The following is a 22,841-nucleotide window of genomic DNA, read 5'->3' as shown; positions in this document are numbered from 1 at the left end:
TATTTCATCTCTACGTTTGTCTTTTCATCTTACTCACAGTCATTATATGTGGGGGCTGCCTTTTCCTTTGTGGTATTTCTCTGAGGCAAGGTAGGCTTATTTTCTATCTTCAGGCTAGCTAGTTTCTCAGGCTGTGCCGAGTTGCATAGGGAGCGTTAGGTGCAATCCACGGCTGCCTCTAGTGTGGTTGGAGCACAAGACGGGAGCGCACTCTATGCTTTATGGCAAGTTTGCGCCTCTCTGAAGTTGGCCAGATCGACTTTATCTTTATTTTAACAGATGTGTTGGGGACCTGATTTTATGGCTTTCATACAGACAGCACAGCTCTCAACATGGCTGCTGATAGAGGAGCATGCGGCCAGACCAGACACTTCACATGTTTTATCATTGGAGGAGGCTGATGGACAGGAATTTTTGTGACAAACGTCAGGAATTCAGAAGACTGTATCAATGAAGAGATTAATGTCGTAAATGAAAGAGCCCTAGTATTCAGTAGATGAGCCAGGCAGTGATTTTCTATTTCGGTGTAACGCCTCTGTAGTGGTACTGCTGTATTGATTCTACATGGATGTATGGCCTCCACACAGCTGAGGCATGCATTGTGTGGGCTCAGCCAATATTTATGAGAATAGGACCTCTAAATCCACTGACTGCATAATTGCCACATGGAGAAGCGTCCATCATAGCTTCCGTGACGCGCTCGTGAATGTACAGCCTCGTACACCCTATAAATCTACTTTACTGCATCCTTGTGTTAGACTGTTTAGTAAGTAATGAATGGGGTGGTCAAAGATTTGGTTAACATGCTAATATAGACAACATCATCTTTAAGAATTCTTAAAGGTGCCGGTGTTCACCTCCACTTGTATAAACTATGCTGTGTCCATCCATAACCATAGTAATGTCCAGCAACTGAGTCATCATATTATTGGTGTCCATACACATAAGATAACCAAGCATGTATTTGGTTGACCTCTATCTCTCTGGGGTACCCCACACCCATGAGCACTCCTGTCAGCTGCACACTTCTCGAAAACAAAAATCTGCTACATTCCTTGAAAACAAAAGGAATGGCTGTTGAAATTCCAACGTACTGGTCTTTCATGCCGCCAATGTATCTGTCAGTGAAGAGTTGGAAGGTCCCCATACATACCAGGATGTCACCTACTCCTTCTTAAATTGACAGGTTTGACTGATGTGAGGATCTGAGGTGGGTTGTAATAATCAACTAGGCAGGTTAACGATGCAACTATTTTTATTTCTTACATCCATGGTCTTACAGCAACCCTGGGTAGATGGCCACGATGCAATGTCTCCAGTCCACAAGATCTCAACCCAGGGCCGGTAGATTCACTGGTTCCGTACCAGGTGATACCCACTGTCTCCCAACTTATGCTTGGCCCACAGGTTTTATATCTCCCGCCACTATAGTATGCAGTAACATTCTGTGCTCCTCCAGATGACAATACCACAACTGTAGCGCATGTATCCAGCTCCCGCCGGCAACAACAGTCTTTAGGATAGTTCCTCAAGTCCAGATGACAGATAGCTCATGTATCCAGCTCCAGCTGACAACAACAGTCCTCAGGATAGTTCCTCAAATCCAGATGACAGATACCCGACCATAGCACATGTGTCCAGCTCCAGCTGGCAGTTGACCTCCAATTTCCATAGTTGATCCACACATTGGCACCAGGATTTAGCCTCCGCAACAGATCCTGGCCCCTCAATGTCACCTCAACAACAACTCACTAAACATGTGGTCTATTGTTCCACCTCTCCTGGGTTCAGCCCTCTGGCTGGGCTGAGATACTAAAACCCCACCCCTATAAACATTTGCTACAGGTATATTGGATATTAGGGATGCCCCCTGCAGAGAGGAACAAAGACACACATGCCACCAACAAATGCAGGAGTAAAATGCTAATGTAGGCCTTATGTATACATGAGATCAAACACCCCAGGTCTCCCTCTTCTTAAGGCCCCTTCACATTAAGCGACGCTGCAGTGATACCGACAACGATCCGGATCGCTGCAGCGTCGCTATTTGGTCGCTGGAGAGCTGTCACACAGACAGCTCTCCAGCGACCAACGATGCCGGTAACCAGGGTAAACATCGGGTAACTAAGCGCAGGGCCGCGCTTAGTAACCCGATGTTTACCCTGGTTACCATCCTAAAAGTAAAAAAAAACCAAACACTAGATACTTACCTACCGCTGTCTGTCCTCCAGCGCTGCGCTCTGCTTCTCTGCACTCCTCCTGTACTGGCTGGGAGCCGGAAAGCAGAGCGGTGACGTCACCGCTCTGCTTTCCGGCTCACAGCCAGTACAGGAGGAGTGCAGAGCACAGCGCTGGAGGACAGACGGCGTTAGGTAAGTATGTACTGTTTGTTTTTTTTTTACTCTTAGCATGGTAACCAGGGTAAACATCGGGTTACTAAGCGCGGCCCTGCGCTTAGTTACCCGATGTTTACCCTGGTTACCAGTGAAGACATCGCTGGATCGGTGTCACACACGCCGATCCAGCGATGTCTCCAGGGAGTCCAGCGACGAAATAAAGTTCTGGACTTTATTCAGCGACCAACGATCTCCCAGCAGGGGCCTGATTGTTGGTCGCTGTCACACATAACGATTTCATTAACGATATCGTTGCTACGTCACAAATAGCAACGATATCGTTAACAATATCGTTATGTGTGAAGGTACCTTTACTGTCACTGAATGGAAACTGATTCCTGAGCCTAAACACTTTCCAGGAAAGATTTGTGCACCTTACACTGACAACCAAGCAAATCTCTAATAAAACACAGAAATAAGATTGATGTAGCCGGTGCTCTGTGCTGGAAAAAGTCTGAATCGCTAAGAGCCATAGACTCCTCTCTACGTCCATTGGTCCAATAATCTTTAGTCCGTGGCCAGCTCCTCACAGCTGACTTTCATCTAATGTGTATGGAGACCTTTACACTGCTATGAATACAAGTCCACATGCGGTAAGTAAAACTTAGTCGCTACCATTGTAACTGAGAAAAAAACTAAGGGAAGTTCCCTATTTTTGCTCATTTACTTCCACAGATTTGAATTTCCAGTGTTAAGAAATCCTATCTTAATACTGATGTTGACTTTGGATACATTGTAACACTTTCTCATCTGTTAAGGCCCCGTCACACATAGCGACGCTTGAGCGATTCCGACAACGATACGACCTGTCAGGGATCGCTCAAGCGTCGCTATGTGGTCGCTGGTGAGATGTCACACAGTGCGATCTCCCCAACGACGCAGCAGCGATGCGGCGAACTGTAGCGACCTGTAGCACGATGCTATTTCATGATGATTCAATGGGACGTCCTGTCAGCGAGGTCGTTGGTAAGGTGTCAAACACAGCGATGTGTGCTACCCAGCGGGACCTCAACGATCAAAAAATGGCCCAGGCCATTCCGACACGATCAGCGATCTCACAGCAGGGGCCTGATTGCTGCTACGTGTCACACATAGCGAGATCGCTACTGAGATCGCTGTTGCGTCACAAAACTTGTGACTCAGCAGCGATCTCGCTAGCGATCTCGCTGTGTGTGACGGGGGCTTTAGGGGTTCTTGTGACTTTCTTATTGATGACCTTTTCTTATCCGAAGGTAATCCAACATCAGATTAGTGAGGGTCTGACAACCGTTGTTTGAAGGGGCTTTGTGCCCTTGGTACCGTGAATGATGTTGCAAGCTCTCTCACATTTGATTGCATGGGTAGGTTCACAGTACCATCTTCTCCCCATCGGAGAAGGTCCGATTATTCTGATCAGAGTAATAGTAGAACAACACGGCACTCGTAGTAGTGTATAGAGTAGGTGCTCAAGTAGGGTATTCAGCCCAACAAATCCGAAAAAACTCGATGAATAATTATCATATGCAAAAGGTTTATTGATGTGCATCCATAAAGGCAAGTTGAGTGTTTTCAAGCCACATCCGGACCTTCATCAGAACAAATATACTGGATGCAGCAAGAAGTCCTGTCCACGTAGGCGCACGTGTAATGCGACCAGAGTCGCTGGGTAAATGGCGCTGAGTGGCATCAGATTTTCTTGGACGAGGAAATCAGAAGAAAAAAAAAGCTTCTCCATTCCGTTAGTCCATGAAGATCGTTCATGTGCACAGCCCCACAGACTATCATGACTATCAAGATTTCCATCTGTGAAAACCACTGATGGCACTCGTCGATAAAATCAGCCGTGTGCATGAGCCCTATGAGAGAGAACTTCCAACACCATTCATAGATCACCATTCTGCCGAACGTCATGGCTGTGGAGAGTCAACCCACCGACCAGATGGTAGAGCTGTTCTGCAAAAAATGTCCTGGTTGTTTTTAGTCCCTTGATGTAAGCTAAAGAGATTGCAGCAAGCAGATATGCTTCAAATGCAAAGATTCGCTATGGCATATTTTTGATCTAGTTTTTGGTGTTTTTCATTTACACCTTATTCTTTTAATTTGTTTGCCTTTTTATGTCTGTCATTGTGGGCTGGGTTTGGGGCTTCTAAATGTTTCCAACTGATTTATCAATTTAACTTTTTAAATAGTTGCAAAAGTTTTGCATAACTATACTCTTGTTATCCCCTACCACCGCCCCCTGAGTAAAGGTGGAAACCTTCCAATGTCAGTAGGATCCATTGCTGCTCTTTCCGCATAGGGAATGTTGATATTTTATTACTGAGTTGTCGAAATAAAACTGAAAACCTGTCGTCGAGAGCTGTGAAGAAGCGGCGTTGTGTGACTCTGTGTCTTATTGTGCAGAATGTTTGCCGATGCTGCTCATTAATCAGGAAATTACAGGTACAGTTTGTTGCTTGGCTTGTGTGTGTTGCCCTGGAATTACCAAGGAAATAGGCAGAGCTTGGTCACTGCTGGAGTTATGGAGGAAGCCTCCGCGGCTGATCAGGATCCTCTGCATGCTACTCCACCAAGGAATCTGTTTGGGATTGCGAGTTTGCACCCTGCTCCTCCTCTATGGCAGGAGATCTTACGAGTGTTTGCTTCTGCTTGGCTGTGGACAGAAATAAATCTCCACTTTTAGCATGCCCAACGTGTGATTGCTCATCAGGTCGGAGAATGCCATCTGACCGTAAAGGGATTCACAGGGCAAATAAATAGCATTTCAGTTCCTGAACACTGATCACGGTCTACTATAATAACCCCTGAATGTCATCTGATGACAGAATCCCACCTGTGTGGACAGGCCTATGTAAAATCCCCCCTTATCTCCGCAGAAACAGCCTTCAGGCCACAGCACAGGGGTTACATTTCAGTGGTTCGTATACTACTGACTGAGGCCCCTTCACACGTGCCGTTTTCCGGTACCTATCACGTCTGTTTTCACAGCGGAGACACTTATACCCGCCCACCCATTATAATTTATGGGGCTGCGCACATGTCCGTGTTTTCACATGGACCGTGTGTCCTTGTGACCCAAACGTAGACATGTCAGGATACAGATCTCAATGCATACTGCACATGTGCACATGGATGACATAAGTGTGACATCCGTGTGCCGTCCATGTTACACGTACCGGAATTGAATAAAGAATAGAAATTGAAGATTTTTATTTGTTACATTTGTACAAAGATATAGATAGATATAAAAAGAGGCAGTACTTCATTAATAAGCAAAAGGTGTGGACTTTATTAGCCCATGTGGACATCATAAAGTCCACGCTTTTTGTTTATTAATGGAGTGTGGCCTCGTTTTATCTATATCTGATGGATTATGGGATTGTTAGTCCAGGAGGCATGCACCGTGAGTTTTTTTTTTTAAATTGTTTTGCATTTTTTGCATGTTGTGCTGCTTAATTTTTCTCCATTTAGATAGATAAATAGATATCTGTGAAATACATAATTAGTTCCTTGCATCTGTAGCATACTGTACATGGATTGAGCCAATACATAAATACATAAATGAAAAAAATGACTTGGGTTCCATCCATTTTGATCATCAGCAATGGTAAAGCAGACAGCTGTGAGCTGATATTATCAGGCTGGCAAGGTCCGTGGTTATCTTGCCCTTTCCAGCCTAAAAATACCAGCCCACAGCCGCCCCAAAAGTGGTGCATCACATTAGATACATCAATTCTGGCAATTTGTCTTCGCTCCTCCCGATTGCCCTGGTTAGTTGGCAATCTGGGTAATGGTAGTTGGGGTTGATGTCAGCTGTGAATTATCCAAAAACACAGTTGACATCAAGCCCTGATGTGATACCCCCCATTACTAAAACTCACACAAAAAATATTAAAAAACACTCCTCTACACTTACCCTGGTTCACCAATTTAATTAAAAACAACCCCACGCAGGTCTGAAATAGTCCAGGGAATCCTATATCGTCCAGAAATAGAAACTTGAAAAACATAAAAAGAGAGAAATAAAAACAAGACACTATTCTTCATTCACCAATTTATTATAAATAAAAAAAAAAAAGAGATCCCAGCATGTCCGACGCAAGTGCTTCTCACGACATTCCCCGAATTCAGCTCACACTACACGTGACGTCCCCGCTCATTAGAGTTGCCGGCCACGCTTTCGCTACGCAAGCCCCGGCACCTGTGAAGAGCAGTAGTACTGACATCACCGCTCTTCACAGTCGCCAAGCCTCCGCTACCGTTATCTTGTGTTGGCTGTGCCACTGATGTCACATCGACAGCCATTCAGTAAGCTCAGTGACTCTGCCCGTTGTAGGGATGTAGCTTGTTGGTAGCATTCACACAGGCACACAGTTTCTTGTCCAAACATGATATACGATTTATACGGTTTGATGAAACTGGTGTATTTTAATACTGTTTATCTAAGTTGGCACCACATACAATATTAGTTGCCATATTTTGTGCAAGAAATGTTTGCCAAAATGTTGGCACATTGTTTGGGGGCACAGTGTGGCACATTAGTCCTCTTATCAGACAAGGTGCAGAAAGTGTCTAAAACACATAAATATGGTGCAATTTAAGAAAGATTTTTTTTGTGTGTGTGCAGATTTGGTGCACTTTATATAATTGCTTTCCCTATGGCTTGTATTTTAGTCTACTGTTGTTTGCGTGTGCGGGCACTCTGTGCTGCTTCCCCTTCTGTCTTCTCTTTATTTTACTGCTCCTCCCTTCTGTAAGCGGTAGATTCATTCTCCTTCCTTTAGCATGCACTCTACTACATCTTCCTGGGATAATATTTCACTGCTCCTATCTTCTGCTTCATCTCTAGTCTGCTGCTCCTCCCTTCTATAAGCAGTCTGTTCTACCACGTCTTCCTTCTGCAGGCATTTCTTTTTACTGCTCCTCCCTTCTACAACCCCTGGCAAAAATTATGGAATCACCGGCCTTGGAGGATGTTCATTCAGTTGTTTTAATTTTGTAGAAAAAAAAAAAGCAGATCGCAGACATGGCACAAAACTAAAGTCATTTCAAATGGCAACTTTCTGGCTTTAATGAACGCTAAAAGAAATCAAGAACAAAAAATGTGGTAGTCAGTAATGGTTACTTTTTTAACCAAGCGTAGGGGAAAAATTACGCAGTCCTGAGGAAAAAATTTTGGAATGATAAACAAAAAAAACCCACAAAAACATCACTGCTGCGTGGGAACAACGGTTGTGCAACAAACAACTTGTGAACATTGTAAGTAAAGCCGAGTAACTAGAGTTACACTTGATGTAAAAAGTTAAATGATATTTAAAAAACCCCAAATATAAATATATAAAGGCTTTAAAGTGGATAATTCACAGATGTAACATCATCATACATGGTTTCAGTAAAGAGGAGATAATCATGATTCTGGAAATACAAAATAATAATTTTTCACTCGGCATTATCTAGAAAAGTCACCCAAGACTTTCCAAGTGTATCCAATGGAATGATCATTTTCGTGATATCATTTGACAACACATTGGGTGGGTAGATGGAAAATCCATGTATGAATAAATAGGAGCGAGTGACCCTGCACTTCCAGGAAATATTGAGAGGGAACTCGTACAACACAAGTGAATTCTGAAGGAAATCAAACATTTATCTGTGTCATGCCGCCGGAGATCGGTCTTCCTTTTCTTATGTAAACCTCTATATGATACGTCGGCTTCCTGTGATTGCATATGTACACATATGTTTTTCTAGGTACACATGCGGGATGAATAGGATGGACAGATGATTTGAATTAATAGATTCTTGGGTGATGAGACATTTCCACCTTTACTGCACTTTATCGTTTGCATATAGATGTAATCTACATAGAGGTGGAACCTTGTTAATATCTTGTGTTACAGCCTCCACTCTATTCCAGATCTTTGTTCATTGTTCTGCTGGTTGTCATTGGAAACAGACAACAAACATATCATTAAACAATAGATTTTATAATACAACTGCGTTCACACATCCAATGTTACAATCTAAGAGAAGCAGGTACATTTTTTTTTTTCTTAATGGTCATCCCAGTTGCATGTTTTTTTTTTTTTTTTTTTTCACTGAAGCAGGTAGACTGAACGTTTTTTTTTTATCCATTGCCTCTTAAACAGATTGTCTGGCCTTAAAGCTACAAGTCTGCAGTCACACTGTGTGACTGCAGACTTGTGAATCCTCACATCGCGTGCACTGCCCGCTGTGCGGATTCTCTGGAGCAGGCGGGCACATGATCTCATGTATGTGATTTGTATACATACGGTCACGTGCCGACTACATGAGTGCGGCCAAACTCAGCACAAGTGTATTGAGCGAATCCAGTGTAGTCGGAATGTTGCCGGAATATGAAAATCACATATCAGTCCCATGACTGCCTGCCTGACCCTGGCACCAGAGAATCCTGACAGCGTGCACTGCGCACGATGTGAGGATTCACAAGTCTGCACACATATGCAATGACTGCAGATTTATAGCTTAAAGGGACACTGTCACCTGAATTTGGAGGGAACAATCTTCAGCCATGGAGGCGGGGTTTTGGGGTTTTTGATTCACCCTTTCCTTACCCGCTGGCTGCAATATTGGATTGAAGTTCATTCTGTGTCCTCCGTAGTACACGCCTGCACAAGGTGCAATCTTGCCTTGCGCAGGCGTGTACTATCGAGGACAGAAAATGAACTTCAATCCAATATTGCAGCCAGCATGCAGCCAGCGGGTAAGGAAAGGGTGAATCAAACACCCAAAAACCCCGCCTCCATGGCTGAAGATTGTTCCCTCCAAATTCAGGTGACAGTGTCCCTTTAAAGGGAACCTGTCACCTGAATTTGGCGGGACTGGTTTTGGGTCATATGGGCGGAGTTTTCGGGTGTTTGATTCACCCTTTCCTTACCTGCTGGCTGCATGCTGGCTGCAATATTGGATTGAAGTTCATTCTCTGTCTTCCGTAGTACACGCCTGCGCCAGGCAAGATTGCCTTGCGCAGGTGTGTACTACGGAGGACAGAGACTGAACTTCAATCCAATATTTTGGCCAGCATGCAGCCAGCGGGTAAGGAAAGGGTGAATCAAACACCCGAAAACTCGGCCCATATGACCCAAAACCAGTCCCGCCAAATTCAGGTGACAGGTTCCCTTTAACCCCTCTGTGACCTTAGACGTACTATCCCGTCGAGGTGCCCTGGGCTTATCTGACCCTGGACGGGATAGTACGTCATAGCCGATCGGCCGCGCTCACGGGGGGAGCGCGGCCGATCGCGGCCGGGTGTCAGCTGCTTATCGCAGCTGACATCCGGCACTATGTGCCAGGAGCGGTCACGGACCGCCCCCGGCACATTAACCCCTGGCACACCGCGATCAAAGATGATCGCGATGTGCCGGCGGTGCAGGGAAGCACCGCGCAGGGAGGGGGCTCCCTGCGGGCTTCCCTGAGACCCCCGGAGCAATGCGATGTGATCGCGTTGCTGCGAGGGTCTCACCTCCCCCCCTGCTCCCTCCAGCCCCGGAGGTGGCTTCACAGAGCCTGCTCAGAGCAGGCACTGTGAAGCCTGCAGCGCTGCATGTCAGATCAGTGATCTGACAGAGTGCTGTGCAAACTGTCAGATCACTGATCTGTGATGTCCCCCCTGGGACAAAGTAAAAAAGTAAAAAAAATTTTTTCCAAATGTGTAAAAAAAATAAAAAAAAAATATTCCAAAATAATGAAAAAAAAAAAAAAATATTATTCCCATAAATACATTTCTTCATCTAAATAATAAAAAAAACCCAATAAAAGTACACATATTTAGTATCGCCGCGTCCGTAACGACCCGACCTATAAAACTGTCCCACTAGTTAACCCCTTCAGTAAACACCGTAAGAAAAAAAAAAAAAAAAACGAGGCAAAAAACAACGCTTTATTATCATACCGCCGAACAAAAAGTGGAATAACACGCGATCAAAAGGACAGATATAAATAACCATGGTACCGCTGAAAGCATCATATTGTCCCGCAAAAAAAGAGCCGCCATACAGCATCATCAGCAAAAAAATAAAAAAGTTATAGTCCTGAGAATAAAGCGATGCAAAAATAATTATTTTTTCTGTAAAATAGTTTTTATCGTATAAAAGCGCCAAACCATAAAAAAAGATATAAATGAGGTATCGCTGTAATCGTACTGACCCGAAGAATAAAACTGATTTATCAATTTTACCAAACGCGGAACGGTATAAACGCCTCCCCCAATAGAAATTCATGAATAGCTGGCTTTTGGTCATTCTTCCTCACAAAAATCGGAATAAAAAGCGATCAAAAAATGTCACGTGCCCAAAAATGTTTTCAATAAAAACGTCAACTCGTCCCGCAAAAAACAAGACCTCACATGACTCTGTGGACCAAAATATGGAAAAATTATAGCTCTCAAAATGTGGTATTGCAAAAAATATTTTTTGCAATAGAAAGGGTCTTTCAGTGTGTGACGGCTGCCAATCATAAAAATCCGCTAAAAAACTCGCTATAAAAGTAAATCAAACCCCCCTTCATCACCCCCTTAGTTAGGGAAAAATAAAAAAAATGTATTTATTTCCATTTTCCCATTAGGGCTAGGGCTAGGGTTAGTGCTAGGGTTAGGGCTAGGGTTAGGGTTAGGGTTAGGGTTAGGGTTTAGATTACATTTACAGTTGGGAATAGGGTTGGGATTAGGGTTAGGGGTGTGTCAGGGTTAGAGGTGTGGTTAGGGTTACCGTTGGAATTAGGGTTAGGGGTGTGTTTAGATTAGGGTTTCAGTTATAATTGGGGGGTTTCCACTGTTTCGGCACATCAGGGGCTCTCCAAACACGACATGGCGTCCGATCTCAATTCCAGCCAATTCTGTGTTGAAAAAGTAAAACAGTGCTCCTTCCCTTCCGAGCTCTCCTGTGTGCCCAAACAGGGGTTCCCCCCCACATATGGGGTATCAGCGTACTCAGGACAAATTGGACAACAACTTTTGGGGTCCAATTTCTCCTGTTACCCTTGGGAAAATACAAAACTGGGGGCTAAAAAATAATTTTTTTGGGAAAAAAATTTTGTTTTATTTTTATGGCTCTGCATTATAAACTTCTGTGAAGCCCTTGGTGGGTCAAAGTGCTCACCACACATCCAGATAAGTTCCTTAGGGGGTCTACTTTCCAAAATGGTGTCACTTGTGGGGGGTTTCAATGTTTAGGAACATCAGTGGCTCTCCAAACGCAACATGGCGTCCCATCTCAATTCCTGTCAATTTTGCATTGAAAAGTCAAACGGCGCTCCTTCCCTTCCGAGCTCTCCCATGCGCCCAAACAGTGGTTTACTGCCACATATGGGGTATCAGCGTACTCGGGACAAATTGGACAACAACTTTTGAGGTCCAATTTCTTCTCTTACCCTTGGAAAAATAAAAAATTGGGGGCAAAAATATAATTTTTGTGAAAAAATATGATTTTTTATTTTTACGGTTCTGCATTATAAACTTCTGTGAAGCACTTGGTGGGTCAAAGTGCTCACCACACCTCTAGATAAGTTCCTTAGGGGGTCTACTTTCCAAAATGGTGTCACTTGTGGGGGGTTTCAATGTTTAGGCACATCAGTGGCTCTCCAAACGCAACATGGCGTCCCATCTCAATTCCTGTCAATTTTGCATTGAAAAGTCAAATAGCGCTCCTTCCCTTCCGAGCTCTCCCATGCGCCCAAACAGTGGTTTACTGCCACATATGGGGTATCAGCGTACTCAGGACAAATTGGACAACGACTTTTTGGGTCCAATTTCTCCTGTTACCCTTGGTAAAATAAAACAAATTGGAGCTGAAGTAAATTTTTTGTGTAAAAAAAGTTAAATGTTCATTTTTATTTAAACATTCCAAAAATTCCTATTAAACACCTGAAGGGTTAATAAACTTCTTGAATGTGGTTTTGAGCACCTTGAGGGGTGCAGTTTTTAGAATGGTGTCACACTTGGGCATTTTCTATCATATAGACCCCTCAAAATGACTTCAAATGAGACGTGGTCCCTAAAAAAAAATGGTGTTGTAAAAATGAGAAAATGCTGGTCAACTTTTAACCCTTATAACTCCCTAACAAAAAAAAAATTGGTTCCAAAATTATGCTGATGTAAAGGAGACATGTGGGAAATGTTACTTATTAAGTATTTTGTGTGACATATCTCTGTGATTTAATTGCATAAAAATTCAAAGTTTGAAAATTGCGAAATTTTCAAAATTTTCGCCAAATTTCCGTTTTTTTCACAAATAAACGCAGGTACTATCAAAGAAATTTTACCACTATCATGAAGTACAATATGTCACGAGAAAACAGTGTCAGAATCACCAGGATCCGTTGAAGCGTTTCGGAGTTATAACCTCATAAAGGGACAGTGGTCAGAATTGTAAAAATTGGCCTGGTCATTGACGTGCAAACCACCCTTGGGGGTAAAGGGGTTAAAGCCAGACAACCCCTTTTAACAATGAAGCAGTTAAAAACCTGAAACTTGAATGAAACTGTGAAGTACAAAGTACAATGGGGAAAATAAATATTTGATATACTGATGATTTTGCACGTTTTCCCACCTACAAAGAATGGCGAGGTCTGCAATTTTTATCGTAGGTACACTTCAACTGTGAGAGACAGAATCTAAGATTAAAAAGACAGAATATCACATTGTATGATTTTTAAATAATTAAATTGCATTCTATTGGATGAAATAATTATTTGATCACCTACCAACCATCAAGAATTTTGGTTCTCAAAGACCTGTTAGTTTTTCTTTATGAAGCCTCCTACTCTGCACTCATTACCTGTATTAATTGCACCTGTTTGAACTCGTTACCTTTATAAAAGACACCTGTCCACACACTCAATAAATCACTCTAACCTCTCCACCATGGCCAAGACCAAAAAGCTGTCTAAGGACACTAGGGACAAAATTGTAGAACTGCACAAGGCTGGGATGGGCTACAGGACAATAGCCAAGCAGCTTGGTGAGAAGGCAACAATTGTTGGCACAATTATTAGAAAATGGCAAGTGAAGAAATGTTGTTTTTGTATTTCCAGAATTATGATTTTCTCCTCTTTACTAAAACCATAAATGATGATGTTAAATCTGTGAATTATCCACTTTAAAGCCTTTATATATTTATATTTGTTTTTTAAATATCATTTTACTTTTTAAATAAAGTGTAACTAATTACTCAGCTTTACTTCCAATGTTCACAAGCTGACTGTCAGTCCTCATCGGTCCGGGGCTCCATGCTAGATCTCACCTCGTGGGGTAAGGATGATTCTGAGATAGGTGAGGAATCGGCCCAAAACTACACGGGAGGACCTGGTCAATGACCTGAAGAGAGCTGCGACCACAGTCTCATACATTACTGTTAGAAATTAAGAAACTAGGGAGCCATAGCGCAAATAGGCTGATACCCATGATACAAAGGGTGAAATATCAGGGGGTGTAAGCTCATTTTGTTTTTTTGCAATTGCAATATTGAATACACTTGAACAGTTGCTGCGGACAGTGGGTGATAGACCATGAGGATAGTAGGAGATGGACGGCTTTCCTGCTCTGCAGTCAATATCCCACAAAGGATAACGAAGACTCAATAAAATAAAACCATTTGTTTATTCTGAGGTCATGTGGAATCTTGAAACGCGTTGACTTTTAAACCTGTAACATTAAACCTTTTGGATTTTACCTCTGCCTTGAATGTTATCAGCAGCGCAAGATAAATACGCCACCGGCTTGCACATCTATTTTTCTGGCTAAAAACAAGTGTCATTATAAGTAGCATAAACATAGTTGGTTATCGGAACTTAAATTCCAGGATTTATAGTATAATCTTATTTTGATATTCATGCCATTGGTGCCAATTTTCAGAGCTTGTCCTGTTTGCTATTAGTCAAGCGAATTTTTTAATTACCGTATATACTCGAGTATAAGCCGACCCCTCTAATTTTGCCACAAAAAACTGGGAAAACTTAATGACTCGAGTATAAGCCGAGGGTGGAAAATGCAGCAGCTACCGGTAAATGTCAAAAGTAAAAATAGATACCAATAAAAGTAAAATTAATTGAGACATCAGTAGGTTAAGTGTTTTTGAATATCCATATTGAATCAGGAGCCCCATATAATGCTCCATAAAGTTTATGATGGCCCCATAAGATGCTCCATATTAAAATATGCGCCATCTAATCCTACATAAAGGTTAATAATGGCCCCATAAGATGCTCCATAGACACATTTGCCCAATATAATGCTGCACAAATGTTGATTATGGCCCCATAAGATGCTCCATAAAGATATTTGCGCCATATAATGCTGCACAAACGTTGATTATGGCCCCATGATATTTGCGCCATGTAATGCTGCACAAACGTTGATTATGGCCCCATAAGATGCTCCATACAGACACTTGCCCCAAATCATACTCACCTCTCCGTCGCGGCACTTTCAATATTCACCTGACTTCGTTCTGGCGCCTCTCCATCTTCAGTGTCTTCTGCACTGACGTTCAGGCAGAGGGCGCGCACTAACCACGTCACCGCGCCCTCTGACCTGAGTGTCACCGCAGAAGACGCTGAAGACGGAGCGGCACCGGAACGAGGAGCAGGTGAATATCGCGCAGCGCTCCCCTCCCTGTTATACTCACCTGCTCCTGGCGCAGTGCAGTCCCTGCTTCCCCGACGCCACAGCTTCTTCCTGCATTGAGCTGTCACCGTTACCGCTCATTACAGTAATGAATATGCGGCTTCACCCCTATGGGAGGTGGAGCCGCATATTCATTACTGTAATGAGCGGTACCATGTGACCGCTCAGTACAGGAAGAAGCTGCGGCGCCGGGGAATCAGAGACCGCGCCAGGAGCAGGTGGGTATAATTAGACAGCCCCCGCTCCTCCTCCCCTGCCGACCCCTGGATATGACTCGAGTATAAGCCGAGAGGGGGACTTTCAACCCCCAAAAATGGGCTGAAAATCTCAGCTTATACTCGAATATATACGGTAATATACAGCACAGACCAAAAGTTTGGACACCTCATTTAAAGATTTTTCTGTATTTTCATGACTATGAAAATTGTAAATTCACACTGAAGGCATCAAAACTATGAATTAACACATGTGGAATTATATACTTAACAAAAAAGTGTGAAACAACTGAAAATGTCTTATATTCTAGGTTCTTCAAAGTAGCCACCTTTTGCTTTGATGACTGCTTTGCACACTCTTGGCATTCTCTTGATGAGCTTCAAGAGGTAGTCACCGGAAATGGTCTTCCAACAATCTTGAAGGAGTTCCCAGAGATGCTTAGCACTTGTTGGCCCTTTTGCCTTCACTTTGCGGTGCTGCTGACCCCAAACCATTTCTATTGGGTTCAGGTCTGGTGACTGTGGAGGCCAGGTCATCTTGCGTAGCACCCCATCACTCTCCTTCTTGGTCAAATAGCCCTTACACAGCCTGGAGGTGTGTTTGGGGGTCTTTGTCCTGTTGAAAAATAAATGATGGTCCAACTACCGGATGGAATAGCATGCCGCTGCAAGATGCTGTGGTAGCCATGCTGGTTCAGTAAGCCTTCAATTTTGAATAAATCTCCAACAGTGTCACCAGCAAAGCTCCCCCACACCATCACACCTCCTCCTCCATGCTTCACGGTGGGAACCAGGCATGTAGAGTCCATCCGTTCACCTTTTCTGCGTCACACAAAGACACGGTGGTTGGAACCAAAGATCTCAAATTTGGACTCATCAGACCAAAGCACAGATTTCCATTGGTCTAATGTCCATTCCTTGTGTTCTTTAGCCCAAACAAGCCTCTTCTGCTTGTTACCTGTCCTTACCAGTGGTTTCTTAGCAGCTATTTTACCATGAAGGCCTGCTGTACAAAGTCTCCTCTTAACAGTTGTTATAGAGATGTGTCTGCTGCTAGAACTCTGTGTGGCATTGACCTGGTCTCTAATCTGAGCTGCTGTTAACCTGCAATTTCTGAGGCTGGTGACTCGGATAAACTTATCCTCAGAAGCAGAGGTGACTTTTGGTCTTCCTTTCCTGGGGCGGTCCTCATGTGAGCCAGTTTCTTTGTAACGCTTTATGGTTTTTGCAACTGCACTTGGGGACACTTTCAAAGTTTTCCCAATTTTTCGGACTGACTGACCTTCATTTCTTAAAGTAATGATGGCCACTCGTTTTTCTTTACTTAGAATTTGTATTATGGCAAGAAAAAAGCAGCTAACAGTCTATTCAGTAGGACTATCAGCTGTGTATCCACCAGACTTCTGCACAACACAACTGATGGTCCCAACCCCATTTTTAAGGCAAGAAATCCCACTTATTAAACCTGACAGCGCACACCTGTGAAGTGAAAACCATTCCCGGTGACTACCTTTTCATGCTCATCAAGAGAATGCCAAGAGTGTGCAAAGCAGTCCTCAAAGCAAAAGGTGGCTACTTTGAAGAACCTAGAATAGAAGACATAATTTCAGTTGTTTCACACTTTTTTGTTAAGTATATAATTCCACATGTGTTAATTCATAGTTTTGATGCCTTCAGTGGGAAATTTACAATATTCATAGTCATGAAAATACAGAAAAATCTTTAAATGAGAAGGTGTGTCCAAACTCTTGGTCTGTACTGTATACTATTAAATTCGTTCATCCATTCTGATTTGAATTTTTATAGATTTAAAAAAGAAATGTTGAAACATTTTTTATTTTTTACTTCTATTGTTTAGACGCCTCAGGGAGTTTTTTTTTTTATACTGCAATACCATAGTATTGCATGATGGTCTGCCATGAAGCCCACCCTTATTTACATAAGAAGTAGAAAATTATAAAATCATATCCAACGATAGATGTTTTCAGTTTCAAATGAATAAGATTATTCTATTCACTTTCAATAATGTGCGTCCCGTTTATGTACGTTTGTATGAGTGTATTATCATCATCACATGGTCAGGGATAATCTGCCTGGTATAACAACCCTATGGGGATTTGCATCTTAAATTCTGCATCAATGCTATTTTTTCTTAATAGGAACATTCATCAACACATTTATAAATAGATAAAATCTTCCATACATATAGAACGTAACAATCTCTGGTAATGAATAGGTTACATTTCTGCAAAGATCCAATCTTTGAGTTTATTAATATGATTTCATACAATTGTGTGTTTTATAGATATTTTTTATGGGATGCAATGAATACATTATTATAGCATTGGCTTAAAAAGTGGCTTTATTAATTTTTTTCATATATGAATAGTTCACATGAGAATAAACTTTTGCAATATATATTATTAACTAAATTTGCCCTTTTCTCCTCCTGGAATGATCTTTCATTCGGAAAACTCTGTATTAAGTGGTAAAATCTGTATTCAGTGAAGGCGGATTTCACCATTATTGAGACAGGAGATGGCTGTTTTTTTACTATGGGGTTAAGAACTTTCTGGATGTTAGTTGTTAACTACCGGCTTCTGCTGCCTTGCGGCGATTTGTTCTAGCTCAGCTCAGTTACGTACCGCTCCTGCCAGCAATTCTGCTGCTTCCGGTGACATCACATCACCCCAGCAGTTTTTCTTCTCTTCCGATGTGCTCTGTCAATGGGGAGTCACTGCTGATGTCATGCTGATTGATAGCCAATTTCGCCCTGAGCTGGCTGTCAATCAGCATGACAGCAGTAACGCCCCGTCGGCAGAGCAGACTGGATGTGAAAGAGCTGGTCTGTTGACGTGCCGTCAAATAAAGCTGGAGAATCGTTTCCTCAGCAGGAACAGATTGGCGCAGAGCAGAACATGCAGGTAGTTAAGGTCTTAACCCCATTGCCAAAAAAACCACCAACGTTCCCGATAACCCCTATACGTTTTTAGTGAGAGGACAGTTAATACTGTGCTGATGGCCACTGCAGTGAGGCCTTATTCATTTCACTTATGTTGGTAACTGGTCATTTACATCTGAAGGAAATTACAAGATAGAAATGTACAGTCATGGCCAAAATTTTTGAGAATGACACCAAAATTATATTTTCACATGATCTGCTGCCCTCTGGTTTTTATTAGTGTTTGTCTGATGTTTATATCACATACAGAAATATAATTGCAATTATATTATGAGTATCAATAGGTTATATTGACAGTTAGAATGAGTTAATGCAGCACGTCAATATTTGCAGTGTTGACCCTTCTTCTTCAAGGCCTCTGCAATTCTCCCTGGCATGCTCTCAATCAACTTCTGGACCAAATCCTGACTGATAGCAGTCCATTCTTGCATAATCAATGCTTGCATTTTGCCAGAATTTGTTGGTTTTTGTTTGTCCACCCGTCTCTTGATGATTGACCACAAGTTCTCAATGGGATTAAGATCTGGGTAGTTTCCAGGCCATGAACCCAAAATCTCTGTTTTGCTCCATGAGCCATTTAGTTATCACCTTTGCTTTATGGCAAGGTGCTCCATCATGCTGGAAAAGGCATTGTTGGGCGCCAAACTGCTCTTGGACTGTTGGGAGAAGTTGCTCTTGGAGGGCATTCTGGTACCATTCTTTATTAATGGCTGTGTTTTTAGGCAAGACTGTGAGTGAGCCGATTCCCTTGGTTGAGAAGCAACCCCACACATGAATGGTTTCTGTATGCTTTACAGTTGGCATGAGACAAGACTGGTGGTAGCGCTCACCTCTTCTTCTCCGAATAAGCTGTTTTCCAGATGTCCCAAACAATCAAAAAGGGGATTCATCAGAGAAAATAACTTTGCCCCAGTCCTCAGCAGTCCACTCCCTGTACCTTTTGCAGAATATCAGTCGGTCCCTGATGTTTTTTCTGGAGAGAAGTGGCTTCTTTGCTGCCCTCCTTGAAACCAGGCCTTGCTCAAAGAGTCTCCACCTCACAGTGCGTGCAGAAGCACTCACACCAGCCTGCTGCCATTCCTGAGCAAGCTCGGCACTGCTGGTAGTCCGATCCCGCAGCTGAAACAGTTTTAAGATAGGGTCCTGGCGCTTGCTGGTCTTTTTTTGGGTGCCCTGGAGCCTTTTTGACAACAATGGAAGCTCTCTCCTTCAAGTTCTTGATGATGCGATAGATTGTTGACGGAGGTGCAATCTTTGTAGCTGCGATACTCTTCCCTGTTAGGCCATTTTTGTGCAGTGCCATGATGGCTGCACGTGTTTCTTTAGAGATAACCATGGTTAACTGAAGAGAAACAATGATACCAAGCACCAGCCTCCTTTTAAAGTGTCCAGTGATGTCATTCTTACTTAATCATGACTGATTGATCGCCAGCCCTGTCCTCATCAACACCCACGCCTGTGTTAATGGATCAATCACTAAAATGATGTTAGCTGCTCCTTTTAAGGCAGGACTGCAATGATGTTGAAATGTGTTTTGGGGGTTAAAGTTCATTTTCTGGGCTAATATTGACTTTGCAAGTACAGTAATTGCTGTTAAGCTGATCACTGACATTCAGGAGTATATGCAAATTGCCATTAGAAAAAATGAAGCAGTAGACTTTGGAAAAATTAATATTTGTCTCATTCTCAAAATTTATGTCCATGACTGTAGGCACAGTCATCACTTGCATTTTCTTTAAGTTGTTTTCCTGATTTTGGCAGAGTTAAAAAAATGACTTTTTTCCTGTCTTGAAGTGCTTTGGCGATTCTCTGCAGCAAGTCGCAATTTGGCACAAAAAGAAGTGAAAAATGGGTCAAAGATCTGGCACGTTGAAATTTCACCAGGTTGGGACTGGATTGAAATTGCACCTTTTTTTTTTTTTTTTTTTTTTTTTTAAATCTCACTGAGAAAAATGGATCAGCTGTCCAAATTGGACTTGCAGGATCCTTATTTCAGCTGACATCTGTCCATGAGAGTCGGGAGGCCACCATGCATGTTAGACCTTGGGCTGAACCCCACAATATCGGTGCCGCCATTAGTCTAGTGTAAGGGACCCAATAATGCGATATGTGACTATGTATTTGATCATAATACATTTAGATTTACACTTTTGGCTTGTTCAGCGTAGTTCTGGTGGTTGTCATCACAAAAATAGATCATCGCTAGATTGTGCGCCCTCGTGATCTGCAGGCACCTGGATGGAGAGGGTTTCTGTTGTGGATAGTATTTCTAGGGCTCTGCTAGCCCATGATCACCACATGCATTCAGTGTGCACTGGAAAATGCTGGTTTTCCATAATATCCTAAAATCTACAGTTGCTGTTTTGTCCCTCATTTCCTTTTATATAGCAGTTTCCCATAGATAAAAAATTGTAAGACATTATGGAGGGAATTTATCAAGACTAGTATTTCATTTCATAGGACAATTTTGAACCAAAAGCTTTTTGGAGTAAAGTACTCCAAATTGTGTGCCTGGTAATAAATGTGGTCCTCCTTTGGACTGTCAATGCACTATAAATAGTTGCATATGTTATTTAATGGATCTCTTGGACCTGGAGAAGCTTGTGTACTTACTAAAAATCTATGTCAGAATTGCTGTATAATCCTTTTTGCATGTTTTCCTGCCTGATAATAAAATGAGCATTTTATCAGCCCAATTCTAGCTCCTCTTAATTGGATCGTGCAGCTATTCCCACATACCGTAGATTTCTTAAAGTGAAGTACATAATCCGGTCTAAGAGATTTATATAATGTATGCCATTTATATTGTGAAGTCTGATATCCATAGTTTTAATTCAGTGTTGTACAGTTTTTCTAAATACCCCAAAACATGACATTTTGCAGAGAGGGACAATTATCCTATTAAAATTTCATTTACATTTTGCATTGTCGATAGATCAATACACTTCAGCAAGGAATTAAAGGAAGTCTAGTCCCAAATTCTTATTAAATTATGTTCATATGCAAATAAGGTGCTTAGAGCACTGAGGGTGGGCACGGGGGGCTCTGACAGGTTCTCTTGCTATTTCCGGCTCCCACTGCATTGATGGACAGTATTGGGTCAGCCTGTGAAACGGTCAGAGGAAGGGCACTCTGCATATAAACATGAAGCAGTTTCCTCCATTGCTATCTAGTGGATTTTTAATCCCTTAGTGACAATTTTGACGTTAATGGCTTTAACTTTTTTTCACGACAGTTTTGCTTTAGCTCCAAATGTGTTATTTTCACTAATAGGATAAAATAGACCCTAAAATGTGTTGTGCAATTTCTCCTGAGCACGCCGATACCCCATATGTGCAGGAAATCCACTGTTGGGGCGCATGGTAGGTCTTGGAACAAAAGGAGCATTGATTGACTCTTTTGAACACAAAAATGGCTGGAATCGAGAGCCGACGCCATGTTGTATTTGGAGAGCCCCTGCTGTGTATAAACCGTGGAAATCCTCCACAAGTGACACCATTTTGGAAACTAGACCCCTTAAAGAATGTATTTAGATGTGTGGTGCGAGCCTTGAACCGCCTGGTGCTTCCTAGACGTTTATAATGTAGACCTGTGAAAATTAAAAAAAAAATCACATTTTACCCACAAAAATGTACTTTTAGCCCCAATTTTTTTTTATTTTCACAAGGGTATCAGGAGAAAATGGACCACAATATTTGTTGTGCAATTTCTCCTGAGTACGCCGATACCTCATATGTGAGGGAATACTACTATATGGGTGCACAGCAGGTCTTGGAAGGGAAGGAGTATCGTTTGACTTTTTGAACGCAAAAATGGCTGTAATCAAGACGCTGTGTCGAGTTTGGAGAGCCCCTGATGTGCCTAAATAGCAGAACCCCCCCCCCCCCCCCACAAGTGACCCCCTTTTGGAAACCAGACACCTTAAGGAATGTATCAAGATGTGTAGTGAGCACCTTGTACCCCCAGATGCTTCACAGAAGGAGAAAATGGCCCCCAAAATTTGTTGCGCAATTTCTCCTAAGTTAAGTACGCCGATACCCCATGTGTGGAGGAAAACTACAGTTTGGGCAGCGGCAGGCCTTGGAAAGGAAGGAGCGACAATTTGGGATGCAAACTTTGATGTAAAGGTCTATGGGCATCATGTCGCGTTTGGAGAGTCCCCATTTTGGAAACTACACCCCTCAAGGATTTTATCCAGGGGTATAGTGATCATTTTGAACCCACAGGAACTACACTGAATTTGGTAACATTAGGTGGCCATATTGAAAATGTTCAGGTTTTTTTTTTTTCACGAACATGTTGTTTTCGCCCCAAATTTGTAATTTTCACAATGGATAATACAAGAAAACGGATCTCATAATTTGTTGTGCACTTTGTCCTGAACTCGACTATACCCCATATGTGGTCAAAAACTTCTGATTGGGCACATGGCAGGGCTAGGAAAGGGCGCTATTTGCCTGGGATAGATTGTGAATGCCACGAAAACAGCAGAAAGCCCCCACAAGTGACCCCATTTTGTAAACTAGACCTCTCAAGGAATTCATCTACAGTTGTAGTGATTATTTTGAACCCAAAGGCAAAACATTTGATAATAGGTCGTTTTTAACTATAGCTATAGTTAAAAACGA

General features: G+C 42.4%; 1 protein-coding gene across 1 annotated transcript in view; it reads left to right on the top strand.

The window, feature by feature from the left end:
• Positions 1-22,841, top strand: part of CDC14A (cell division cycle 14A) — a 120,383-nt gene that overhangs the window by 19,504 nt on the left and 78,038 nt on the right. The window lies entirely within an intron of this gene.

The sequence above is a fragment of the Ranitomeya imitator genome, chromosome 8 (genome assembly GCF_032444005.1).
Source record: "Ranitomeya imitator isolate aRanImi1 chromosome 8, aRanImi1.pri, whole genome shotgun sequence".
Classification (NCBI taxonomy): Eukaryota; Metazoa; Chordata; class Amphibia; order Anura; family Dendrobatidae; genus Ranitomeya; species Ranitomeya imitator.
Note: the sequence above shows the minus strand (reverse complement) of the source record. Positions and strands in the feature narration are given on the sequence as shown.